The sequence below is a fragment of the Erithacus rubecula genome (genome assembly GCF_903797595.1).
Source record: "Erithacus rubecula genome assembly, chromosome: 16".
Lineage (NCBI taxonomy): Eukaryota > Metazoa > Chordata > Aves > Passeriformes > Muscicapidae > Erithacus > Erithacus rubecula.
Genome location: NC_136668.1, coordinates 6,439,079 through 6,453,054, shown reverse-complemented (window position 1 = coordinate 6,453,054; position 13,976 = coordinate 6,439,079). Strand labels below are relative to the sequence as shown.

Below are 13,976 nucleotides of genomic sequence, written 5' to 3'. Positions count from 1 at the left end.
CCTTTAAAGCCATTATGTCTTTATCAGTCAAAGCACTGGATCCAAAATTCAAGGTAAAAAATACCTTCCACACAATCTGTAAAGTTTCCCAGGTAAAATAATCAGACTTAATAACAGTTTTACTTATAGAGATATGTTTTGTAAATTTTCCTTTCTAAGGTGTTTAGGTAAGAGCTGGAATTCAACGTTAACAAAGTTCATTTCCATGCAACTATGAGCTGCATAAAGATAAAAATAAAATTTAAAAAGTTCTTCAGCTTCTAGCTCAATATTTTTAAAAATTGACTACTAATCTGGTTAAATAAAAGTCAGTTCTAATCTTTTCCAAAAACTGTTAAAATTAAGAACAATCTCCTCCATATCACCACTGATTCTTGTGAACTGCAATGCTATTCCATTGCCCTGCCTTGACAAATCTGACAACACAGAAACACCTCCTATGGAATTGTGTTTTATTGATTTTAAATCATCTCACCAGTGAAAGAGAAATAAAATATAAACCAGAATAAAAATTTCTAACGTTGCATATTTTTTTAAAGTAGAATAAATCTCTATTTGATTATTCAGAGAAATACACTTGGTGTAAGAATAAAAATACATCTCAGCATTCAAACATGACACAAAGAAAGTATGATTGAATATTAATTGTAATGAACTACATGAAAATAGGGGCTGTGCAAATGTTGAGCCAAGATTTCAGGACAGAGCATTGAAACCACAAACTCCTCCCTATTTTTGTATCTGGTTGCATTAGAGAGCCATTGCAGAAAGTGGAATGAAAAGTACTTTTGGTTTCCCAGAAGTAATCTGCTCTTTGACCCATTCCTCAGCAATATTTTTAAGATGAGGAAGGCAGCTCAAAACATAAATTGCTGTTCCTCCTTCACTGACACTTGCTTATCCTGTTTCCCTTAGCACAACTGAGATAAGAGAGCAGTGACTTGTAGTAAATTGCAAATTTTGTTACTGCTCCAACACATCTTTGTTTAAAAGGAGAAAACCACATGAAAACCTTCATGCCCAGTTTCCTGACCTTTTTGATTAATCACATCAGTCTTTCCAGCCCTAGTGGGCTTAATTTGGGAAATGTGGGTGGAAAAACCCCTCTCAGAACCAACAAACTACTTTTTTTTTTTTTTCCATTTCACATGTTTAGCTTAAAATAAAAATAGTCTAACTGCAGGAAACCATGCTAACATTATTCACACTTAATTAAGAGAAACAAGATGAAGAAGAAAGAAGTACCAGAAGCTTCAGCAGTATTCATAGAAATACATGAAAATGGATGTTACTTAATCTGTCAAACTCCAAGCCTTTTCTTCAGCTTCTCTTAAATCTTTGGCCTTCCCAGGATGGTTGAAATTCAAAATCAGGTCACAAAGCAGTAGCTGGCTTTCCACTGAAACACAAAGGACAGTGTCTCAGCATGATATTTATTGAATGACAGTGCATGGTAATCTACAGACAGCATTGTTTTAGTGTTCATCTATCAAATCACTCAAAAAATTGAAGGGTTGCCTGTTTCACTTGCTTCAAGATGATTAAATTCAGTTTGGTGTTACATGTCAGTGATGTCTGCATTAGAAGACTCTCAGTGTTCCTAGAAAGAAATAACTGATCACCCAGCAGCTGTTTCCCATGGTTAACTAACATGATTCTCTAACTACTGTTGCATTAATTTTTCAAAACACAAGAGCAAAGCTATTGCTCCATTGCATGAAAACCCAGTTGTCTGACACAGAAAACCAGGCCATTCACAACTGCACACTCCAAAAGGAATGTCTCACAGTTTTCTGTTTAACTGGATGCTGAAGTCAGAATTACCATTTATTTTCTTCAACTCATTGGACATTGCGTCAACATTCTTAATTGCAGCCTCAAGGTTAAACTGTCCATTAGAATTTTTTATCACCTGTATGAAATAGGAGCAAAACATCATTGGCAGGGCATATATGATTCATCAACTCATTTATACAGATAACCATAATACTTGTGACATTTTTTCTTTCATTTTCTTAAATAATATTTTACAAAAACTTCCCCCAGTTTGTAATTATCCACTTAGACATGGCAAATTACAACTATGGAAGGTGAACACTAAACACTCAGGGCTGGGTTTTTTTCCCTGTCACTATTTTCTTGTAGAAAGAGCCACAGTGAAATTAATCATGTCTACGAACTCTTCTAATAATTTTTCATGTTTGTTTTCGACCAACCTTTTCCTACAGAATGGAAAATTAATCGAGAATAATCATTCAGCCACAAGGTGGAGCTACAGTGACATTAACGTGGCGAACACGCCTGGTCATTATTAACACTGAGTGTTAATGAGCCTGCCCAAACATGCCCAGAAACATTTGTAATTAGCTTATAACCAATATCTTGTCTGCTTTAGAAATCATATTCCCTGACTTAGGCATTTAATTAAAAACCAATCAAAATCTAGACATAATTAAGACTATTAACCATTTGAGATGAAGTATAATTTGAAATTTCAAATGTGTATTACACTCCTCTTTAGGAATCTTTTCCTTATGAAAAATTTCAAAGAGAAGTGCACACAGCACAATTTCTGGCCTAACTGTAGGCTCTCTACTTATCATTCAGAAATTCTAAAAATAAAGTCTGGAAAAATTCTGGGTGATTCATAAACAATGTTTCTTATGTAGAAAATCTCAGCACATTAAGAAGCACTGCCAAAAAAATTAACATACATTTAATACAGATTCATTGTCTGAGTCTCTTTTCCTTTCAGTCAGTGGCTTTATGTTGAGTTCTTCAGTCATGGCCGAGGCTTCTAAAAAAGCAACCCCAAAATTATTAAGGATTAGTAAGTATAAAATACAGAAATTTATATCTCACATAAAATATGTAATAACATTTAAAATATAATGACTAGACATTATTTTCATTAGTGTTCTTTAAAAGTAGAATATAAGAGGTCAAACAATTTTAATTCTTCTTGAGGAAGAATCAAAAGCTTGGATTTTATTTATTTTACTTTTAGGGAGAATGTTCCAGAATTTTTTCAGAAGTTCAAGGTGGAATTACTAACAGTGGATGTGTAATGGTGGTGAAGAATTCTTCAAATATATTCCTGTGCTTTTTTAATTGAAAACTTCCTGAGAGATCTAAATAGGCATTGAAACTGGTTTCTAACATCATTGATGGAAGAAAAATCTAAGTCAAACACAAAAAGAAAGTGTTGAATGTCTATCTTTCCCTGGTCACACCATGATCCAAGGTTCTTTAAGAGACTTTAAAACTCTTTTTGGCGTATTTTGCTGGTCAGTAAGAGGGGTGAGATTAAATACCAGATCCATGGGCTTGTTCTTCCCCCATTCCTGCTACTCGTCTCTCCTTACACGTCAGGACACCTGGGGCAAGCTGCAGTGTGTGACAGTCACTGCAAAGCTGTTTCAACCCTAAAAATGGAGAGAAAAAAAGGAGGGGGTGTTTATTTCACCCTGGGTGTGTTTTCAGAAGGGGTGCAATGACATGAGGCAGAAGGTGCTCAGCCCTGGGGCAGACAGTCAGAGTGTCCTTTGAGTGCCCTCCTAAAGGGCTTCAGGGAGGGCACAGCTCCTTTGGGCTCCTGAGGGTCACTGCCTTGCACAGGGTGAAGCCCTGCACAGAAGCCAGTCCTCCAAAATTTATCCAAAATGAGCTGAAATATGGTTTATGCTGGGAGGCACCATAGAGGTAACCTGGTTCTGACCCCCTGCCATGGGCAGGGACACCTTCCACTGGACCAGGTTATTCCAAGCCCTGTCCCAGGTGTCTGGAGCAGCTGCAGGAGGGGTGTGCAGGCAGCAGCAGCTCAGTCCTTTCCCCAGCAGGGAGGACACTGCTGTCACCACAGCCAGGATGGGCTGAGCCCCCACTGCAGCAGCCCCCAGAGCCCAGGGCTTGGCTGCCTCCTGCTTCTCTCAGCAGGGAATGCCCCTGGTGTGCTTCTGTTCCAGCACAGGAGAGTGTCAGACCCATGTCAGTGGGTTGCAAGAGTCCTGGGGGAGTCACAGTTTTAGGAGTGGGTGGTAAAAAGCAGCTGCAAATGCTGCAAGAGCTGAAGAAGAAATGGAAAAGAGAGGTCTGAGGTGTCAGCAGGAGGGGGTGAATGGCAAATGAATTTCTTGCTGGCCTTTGAGACCTGCCTGTGGAGAGCTTATGGCATGTGCAGCAACTAATTTATAAACAGTCAGTTCTTTTTTGTCATCAATTCAAATTCATATGGAGTAAAGGAATTTATACTATTTGAGCAAAGCTTAATAATGAACCTGAATTTAAGGAAGCCAAGAGAGGCACTTTGCTAGACAGATTTATCCATTTAGACCATGCTCAGTGTTAATTTAGCAATGACCACTGCTCTCAGAGGCACACACCTGACTTGAGCTGGAATCAACCAAACCTGCCAACTAATGATCTGGGCTTGGGAGCTGCTCATTTCTTCCCCAGTCTGTGCTGTAGTGCTTAAAGCCAGGGACACCAAGCTGGGGAGTGGCTGTCAGCACTTTTCTCTAATTTACTGGAACCACTTTTCCTGCTGCTCAGCATTCATCTGTATTTTAAACTCACTGTTTGGCACAAGTGGAGAAGGAATAACCAGCACCTCAGAGGAGAGTGGAATTATTTGGATGTGGAGGAGAGAGCAGATGGACAGGCTGTGATTGGGATGTGCTTTCATGAGATTTCTTCTTTCAAACAAAGCATTCCAAATGTGTTGGTTTATGACTGAATTGCAAGTCAGAACAGCATTATCTGGTATGGCACAACTAAAGTGTGATTCAAAGAGAAAACATGATATGCAGCTTACATTGTGGGGCTTTCTGGAGATGAGAAATGCAAAGCAGGAAACTCTTCACACATGCACTAATTCCTGTACAGCTTTTTGGTTTACAACTCCTACCAGCACCTTGGGGCAAACAAGTTAAAAAGTGCCCCTTCTGTGGTCTCTAAGGAAAAAGTGCAGCTGAAGGTGCTGATTTTGATGGTAGAATACAAAACAGAGGTATGTACAAAAGAACATATAATTGGTTTTATATATCTTCTAAATAGAAAGGAACCTACAAAAGTTTATATAAATATAGATTCAAAAACCCAAAATGGTATCTTAGCAAGGTCCTGAAAATTTTGTGTCAGAAGAAGGAGCAGGTATTTGTTTCACTAACCTGTAAAGCAGAATGCTTCAACTGATAAACCCCTGTTTCTGTCAGTTTACTTTCTACATCTGAATTTTTTTTCCCACATGCTATAAATAATCATTCACAATGTACTTAAATTGTTCTGTAAACTAATGGTAGAAGCAAAACCAGGATATTGTAATGACGAGAAAATTTAGATTCAAAATATGTACAATAAATTGAGTTGCCAGAACCAACTGGACAAACCAAATAGAGTGGTTCTTAAATCAGGGCCTTTCTAAAAATAATCTTCAATAATGTGAGATATTAAGCAGAAAGGTGACCAACAGTGCAGGAGATTGACTGTACATGGCATTTTTTTAAAAAGAAGAGAGTGAGAGATATTTAATTTCTACACTCAAACTTACTTGGAACAGAAACACTTTCTGGATTTTCTTTGTAAGGCAATATTTCAAACTGAAACACTGAAATTACAGGTTTAAATTATTAAGTTACACCGCTATGAGGAGCATTCTCGTAGGTGTTGCTGGCAATTTCACATCAGCATTTCAGTTTATGAGCTGCAGTTTGCTCTCTGCCTGAAGAAAACCCACGGGTTTATGTGCAAAGATACCCAGAGCTGAAGCTCTTTAATCACAGGCTGCTCTGGCTGTGTGTGGCACTTCACACACAAAACCCTCTGTCCCCACAGGCTTCCAAAGAACAGACTTGGTTGAGGCAGGCAAAGCTGTTCAGACAGTTTTATGAATTCTTGATAAAGACAGAATTACTACCAAACCAGTTCTCTGAGGAGGGGAAAAGATCAGGAGAACTAGAAATTTATTTCAGGGTGCAGAATTAGGGTTGTGATGAAGGTGAGCAAGCTCTGCAGGCAGCTGAAATAGGCAGATCACTCTAGAGCACTGCCTTCCTCACCTCTGCAGTAAAATTACCTTAAGTACAACTTCAGACAAAACAAACAGTCAAATATATAACCACTGGATAGGAGAGTTTGAAAACAAAGGATATACAAAATTATTTTCCTGTATAGCAAAAGAAGTAGAAAGAGAGAAACCACGATCTTGTATTGCATCTTATGGTTACAAAGATGTTTTAAAGAAATTGTGCTAGTGGGAAGTAGAAAAATTGTATTGAATTCAAAACAATATTTGAGTGAGCAGCTTAATAAACATTTAGAGAGTCTGTCTTTTAAGGAAGTCATATTTATGCCACTGCAGTAACAGATGGGACATAAGGAATCACAGAATCACCAAGGTTGAAAGAGACCTTCAGGTTCATCTAATCCTGCCACCTACCACCATAATCATTCTTAAACCATATCCCCAAGTGCCTTATAAAGTTTTACTGAAAATATTACCATTTGCTGTTACTGTGAAGGCTCTAGCTTTCATAAAAAATTCCCTAGTGGGTCTAACAGGACAATTTAAAGTTTCAATGTATGTCATTAAACTTTCACATGACAAGCTTTGACAAAAGAGAAACTGATTTTTTATGATGGCCTAAATATGAACATTTTAAATCCAGATTGTAAGTAAAGACAAATAGAAACCAAACCAACACACACAAAATACCATGCAGCCTTGAAAAATGACAGTAATTTCAGATAAAATAATGTATTTCATAACTCTGGAGTACATGTCAAATTTTAATGATGAAAACTGGTAAATGCTGAAGGCCAAGCAAAATCTGCCCAGATCATGGTACAAAGACAGTAAAGCAAAATCCAGACTTTGTCTTTAAAAGTTACAGTCCAAGTAGTCGAGGTAAAGAGTGGTAGGTGAAAAAGAGTGCTAAGCAAATGGCTTTGCCTTAAAACATGCTCATGAAATAAGAAGAGAAAACCCTGAGTTAAAATATATATTTAGGGTATAATAAATATATTTTATATATATATATATATATATATATAAAATACATAGGTGAAACCTGTTATGTTTAATAAGTGAAGTATAATGTTATAGTATATATAAAGTATAATGTTATAATATACTAGGTAAAACCTGTTTGCTTGAGTTTTCCGCCAGAAAACTTCAGGAAATTATGTAGCACACAATGTTACATTATGTAACACATAATACAATTTTCTGAGACTGTTTTAATAATATCTGATTAAGAAAATATTAAAACCACTAGTGTTGCACCTACAGAATGAAAACCACTGCAGCTCTTCACAGAGGAAATGTCATTATTTTTAAACAATAAATAGCATAAGCTTATGCTTTGTAGATAGTCTGGAACATGTCCACTTGGCCATCTGAAAAGCTTTTTTATGTGTAGCAATATATATATATAAAATAAGTGTAATAGGTTCTGAACTGTAGCTTTAAAGTGGCTCTTAAATGTAATATTTAAGGTAATTACATGGCCTGTAAAAAACTGGAATATTAAATAACTGGAGATGAGTGCACATCTAATGCAAATACAGATGGAATTTTGTGTTGAAGCTGCTTAGTTGGTATAAATATCTTTCATGCAAAAATAAAGGTATATTTCCTGTAGCTCATTCATATATAACATTTGTGCTGCTCAATTTTTTACTAAAGTCAGGTGTGGAGTTTCTTAAAAGATACACAGTAAATATCAATTTGGCTCTGGTGGGATAATTTGGATAATTAATCATAAATGTTATTTTTCATGGACCTTGGGGAGATTCACAAATATTTTTGCTTTCTATTTTTGCTATCCTTTTTTCTATTGTCCAAATATCATGGAAAGGGAGAGCTACTGGTGAGAACTTGGCATGCAAGGCCTGAGCCACTGGAATTTGGAAGCACAACTGATATTGCAGTGGTTTTTAAAGTGAAATTCACATACATTCATGACTTGAGGGGAAGATTTTCAAGAAGCATTTAGAAATTCCTGGTGCTTTCTGGATTTCACAAGAGAAGTGATTTCTGATGCTCACAAATATTTTCTCAGTTCATCATAAGGACACTGAAATGACACAGGGCTTGACAGCAGCTGTGAATCTTTAGCTGTCTGGAGCCATAGAACTGTGTGTTTCCAGCTCACAGGGACACTCACACCTGCTTCTCTAGAACCTTTCCCACCAGACACCATTTAAAAAGATTTTAAATCCATCCAGGGAAAGGAAGTTTATAAGGCAAGGAATTGTGAAATTGTCTCCAGATCCTAAGAAACCAGTGAATCCAGTTTCTTTTGGAAAGCACTGAGCCCTTTTGACTGAGATGTCATTGCTTGAGAGCTCTGTTTATACAGATATTTCATCACTGATTTTTTTATCTTCCTAGATTTTTACAGAAGTAACAACATAGTGCCTGAAATACCGCAGAGAGAAATAAGGGAGTGTGCTAATACCAGTAAGTCAAGTTTATAATTTGCCACACTGCAAATTAGCCCTTCTTCATTTAAATGAATTTAATACCATCAACTGTAATGGTTAGAGATACGATGTAGATATTACAGTTCTATTAACTGCTTCTGTTGTAATTATCTACATTATTTTTCATTTGCCAGCTTGCATACATTACTACAGGAAAAGCCCTATAAACATTAGAAGTACAGAAATGAGAAGTGAACAAAAGAATTTTATTCTGCTCAAGGAAATAGAATTATAATTTTGAAATTACAGGCTTGATTACTTTTGTTGCTTTATCAGAAGACTTCTTTTTGATTAACTCATGATATGGCCAGGAAGAGGCACAATAAAACATCCTGAACCAATTCCTGTCTCGGCTGTTTGAATGGACATTTCCCTATAACTAAGGGTTTTTTTGCAAATTCTTTATTTCATAAATAAAGACTTCACTCTTGCAACACTGTTCATACTCTATACATACAACTGTGTCCCAGATTCCACCTAACACACTCTCAGTGTCACAGTCTCTGAAAGATGGAAAGGTGGAACTAGAGAGCAACAAGAGAGAAGCCACTAGGTGCCCTCCTTCCCACAATCAAAGTGTGTCAGGAAAAGGAAACAGAAAGCAGAACATGCTTGCCTGGAAAGGCTGGTGATTCAGCCCAAATGTGAGAATGACAGGTATCTAAGAGATGTCAGATAATTAATGCCACTGCATTAAAAGCACATTGTGTTATCTTCCCACTCAGGGATCCTGTGATCCTGGGGGAAGGAATACAAATACACACAGAGATTGCTCACATTCTGTACTGTGATTATCCCTCCCAGTGTCACCCACAGGAGGGAATATTTATGTGCATTTATCTTGGAAAATCTCATGTTTGCATGTCCTGGCTGTGTCTGCACAAAACCCACCAGGTGTGTACCTGGGTGATTCCATGCTGCACGTGCAGACATGGACAAGTTGCATGATGTTCTGAATCAAATAGGCAAGCCTATATACTGGAGTATGTTCTTTTAGCAGAAGGGAGAATGTGTGAAATCAGTTATTTCAATTGGAATTTAACAGTTTTCCAACTTGAAGCAAGACTGCTCTGAAATAGCTTTGACAGAAATCAATCAATTATTAGCTGTGATAATTTTGTGGCAGCTACTTGGCCTCAAAGACTAACATCTGGCACTGTCCCTGGAGGGATGTAACAGACACATGTGGCATTGGGGACATGGTTTAGTGGTGGCCTTGGCAGTGCTGAGGGAATGGTTTGACTTGATGGTCTCAGAAATTTTTCCATCCTCAACAATACTATGATTCTATGCTTCCAAAATTGGGTATCAGGCCCTTCTCCCTGTTGCTTCACCAAACTTGGTTATGCCAAAATTATGCTTCTTTTTAGGGTCTTTCCTGTTCTGATAAATTTTACATATATACACCATTGCTTTAATTTTTTTATCTAATAAAAATAATTTAAAATGTGCAATGAAACCGTGTAAAAAAAAACAACTCAAAATTCCTCAAAAAGATAAAAATGAGAATTTGGAAGACAGTTTCAGGAACAGGTCTGACATTTGATAATTTCTTTTGTAAACTCTAAATGGGCAAAATCTCTTATGACATTACTAGGTTTCTTTGGAACTACAGAGGAATAATTCAATGACAAATTAGGCACATTTAAATGCAGCAAAATATCTATAGTTATACATAACCCCCATTTTTGTGCATTCTGATACATTAGCAGTGACATTTAACCAGAGAAATATTTTCCAAGCCTTTTTTATTGTGCTCATTTTTCAACAAGCTTGGAAGCTGGATAATTCATGGCAAGGGTCTGTGTGATTTGGTTATAAGACTGATGGTGACACACTGGAGCAGCACAAAGAAATGGGAGCTGCTTCCCATTCCCACAAGTAACACAGGAGCTGGATTTAGTAGTAAATGAAGGAAGTCAGTCCTAACATTCTCAAACTGTCTGGACAAGAAATAGCACCATGTGTAAAGTGGAATGTGGCTGTCAAGAGTTAATAACAGCTGACAGTGTGTTTTCCTCACAAACCAGGCTCCTTTTCAGTGCCCTCACCTCCTTGCTTCCCTGCACATGATGGACCTGTGATCCTTCCAGCAGGGTGAGAAAAAGATTCCAGACATCACCAGGTACAAAGTAAGGCATGTTTGCCATTGGCAAGGCAATGCCAGGTGCCAGCTGCCTCTCTGTTTTCTGTGCCTGTGTCAGCTGTGTGCTGACACCAGTAAACTCACAAAATGTGCTTTCTGCTGGAGGCACTGCACAGCTGACATCAATAAAAGGTTCAATAAAAGCTTTTTCTTCAGTTTCAAATCCAGAGCTAATTAATACTTACACACTATACCTTCTACCCTCATCACAGATAGCCTAACATCCAGACTGTCTGGATCCTCTGCAGAATTGCATATTATCTAAGTGCTTGCAATCAAAATATCAAAATATTCCAGCCCAGCAGATGCTTTAGTTGCCCCTCAGCAGCATACAAGATAATTTCCAGGACTTTTATAAACTTACATTGTGAGGCTTTCTCCCTTCACATCTCAGGTATACTTTCTGAAAGTGTGACAAAAATATTTAAATAAAAGGGTGCTCTGTTTGCTATTTTGCAGCCAGGCATGACTTGCTTCCCAAAATGAGTTTACCCAGTTGAGACCCTGAGCAGCAGCAGGAATGAACTCCCAGACAGGATCAGTCAGCTTTGCTGAGAGCACGTCCCAAAGCAGTGGACATGGAGCTGTGCACCCTGAATATTTGCAGATCCAGGCACTCTGATGTGGCTGCAAGGACTAAAATTACCTGGCCAAAGTGCCCCCCTTTTCTGCTTGGCTCCCACTGAAGGTGCAGAAATATCCTTGCAGCAAAGAGCTGGGGGTTCAGCCAGAGACAACACGTTTACAAAGCACTGAATTCAGCTTTGTAAACACCAAGAACATAAAAATGGCCCATTGAAAATGGAGCTTTACAAGCTAATTTAATAGGTTATTTTTGTTCCTACCTTCATCAAGAACCTGAGGAATTTGATATAGAACAGTTGGTTTAACTTTGGAGAATTCATGCACATTCACAGATAACATTACTTGACAGGTATTACACCAATTTCCTAATCCATTCAAGTTATTCCTCTGCACAGTCCTCAGAAGGAATGAAATAAAGTAGGATTATTTCTTAAGGCTTAATACTATTTAATATCTCTTTTGACATGTCTGGGATATGTAAATCACTATAAACTTCCTTCCAAAATTAAATGAGATATACCATAATTAAGTAAAGTGGAAATGGCAAAAATATTCTGACATCAATTTCCAATTTAGCCATAATAGTGCAGGTTTTTTCTTGCTGACAATTGTGAGAGAGCTCTAAATAAGGAATCTATGAAATTGAAAACTTCCTTACCTGTGGAAATATTCAACTTTTCTGAGCACACTTGTCTCAATATTTTATTCACAAACTCCTTCCTGTAATTTTCATTTGAATTGATATTCCTCAAAAATATTTACTTTGAATTCACACTCTTGCAATAGAGATAATAAAAAAATTGAGCAGCTAGAAAATAAACTGTACACTGCTGGTCAGCTCCTTGTCCATGGCTGTAATGAAACTGCAGGTTTTTGTCACAGAACTGCAGAGGTTACTGTCCCTCAGAATGAGATATAAAGGGATCCTAAGGAGCTGTCTCTGAACTAAATCCACGAAAGCACAAAAATGTTATTCAATGAGAGGAACAAAATTTTTCTTAGTGGATATTTGAATACAGCCAAAGTTTGGCATTGAAGGGTTAAAATTCAGTGTTATTTCAGAACAGTAAAAATCTCTAAAATAAAGAAAAAAAGAAAGGAGAGAGGATAAGATTACAGAATAAAAGGGTTCTGCTTTGATAAAGACTTTGGTCTGGTACATATCCCTTAGTAATTTATGTAAGTGGCTTTTACACCTTATCATCTGATCATAACTTGGGGTCTTTCTTATCTTGGTTGATACCAACAGCTGATCACTGAACTGTAGGATCATTTTGGTGTTGCTGTTCTGCTGCCATCCTGAGCCCACCTCAACATTTAAAGGAAGCACTGGGGCTCCACTGAAAGTCATGAGAGCATTTATCTTCTGGAGAAATGATGACATTTTACTGCCCAAGCTTTTTATGACACTCAGGTTATATTGCTTCAGTGTCTGCTTTTTATAGCTTTATCCTCTAGCAAGAACTTGTGGTGTAAATGTGTCTGAAACGTTTGTAAAGAACCACAAAGAGAGGAATCTGGAGGAGTAAAATCCTAGTCTGACTTACTTTAATCATCGTATTTCATCAGGGTAACGTGCATTGTGTACATATAACAAATCCTAGCCTCTCTTGCAAATCAACCTTTGTGAAGTAAAAATTCATCACCTCTCTGATACTCAGTGTTGTAAAAGCTGTTGTTTGGTCTGCTCTAGGAAAGCCATTTCTTAACTGTAACAAGTTTGGTTTTGATAACTGTACCACTGAACTACAAAAAGATTCACAAATACATGTATGCAGTCATTCCAAAACAAGAAGGTCAAAATACTTCACCAAAATGATTTATGCAGAGTGGTTTTATTACCTTTTTCTTACCAGTTTCTCTGACACAAAGGCCTATCAGCTGCTGAACATTACTGGGCAGCCTGGCCCCAGTCACTTTTTGAAAAAAACTTCCAGAAGCAACTTTCATGTCATTGTTCATTAACACTTTGATCACATTAGCAAGGATTTGTTGGCAAGTGCTGGTGCAATAAAATACATTTTAAATGCTTTGGGTGTAGAGTCTGCTGTGCCTAACCAGGCAGGCATTGCCCACTTTTGAAAAGTGTTGCATGATTTACCCTTAGCCCAGGCACTCTCTTTTGATTAAATCCCTCTCTCCTTGCTGCTGGGAAGCAGAATTGGCAGCAATGAAGCATCTTTAATATTCTGTGTAGCACACCTCTAGAGGTCTTTGAATACATAAGTTCAAATTTTGGTTTAAAAGCTCCCTAAATTTGATTTTACTTGGCTGCAAATAGGTAACCTGAAAATGAGCAAGTAAAATATTACAGCTGATGCAGAAATAAATTAAATTTCCACCTACCAGTACACTTCAGTCTAAGGTGAAGCTCAGTTGTGAGTCACTGGAGCTTTCCCACCTTGTCTCTGTAGAGCTGTCACAGGTAACCCAGGGGCTACAGGATACAGCAGCTGGGAAGTGACATAAAGTCACTTTAAATAAAGCTCTGCACACCTGCCAGATAGTTAACATTTTTGGACAGTGCAAACAGCTCATGAAGTGAAGGGCAACCTGGTTCATAGGCCTAGGAGCAAGCCATTGTTTTCAGAAGGAATTAAATGTGAGTAACATGATTATTAACAATTAGTTCCAGTGCTCCTACTGGTTTGTCTGAGCTTTGATGGTGTCACCATTAAATGGAAGCACTTTGGACCAGACTGTTTAGGTGCTCACTGGACTCATTCACTCCAGCACTTTCATGAAGACAGCTGTGCAAGCA

General features: G+C 37.7%; 1 long non-coding RNA gene across 1 annotated transcript in view; it reads right to left on the bottom strand.

Moving 5' to 3' along the window:
- Window positions 1-199: 199 nt before the first annotated feature.
- Window positions 200-13,976, bottom strand: part of LOC306808832 — a 40,661-nt gene continuing 26,884 nt past the window's right edge. Inside the window, exons 2-5 of the long non-coding RNA XR_013776113.1 lie at window positions 3,315-3,425; window positions 2,715-2,797; window positions 1,825-1,912; window positions 200-1,399 (exon numbers count right to left, since the gene is read on the bottom strand). This is a non-coding gene — a long non-coding RNA (uncharacterized lncRNA). The remainder of the gene's footprint in view (window positions 1,400-1,824; window positions 1,913-2,714; window positions 2,798-3,314; window positions 3,426-13,976) is intronic.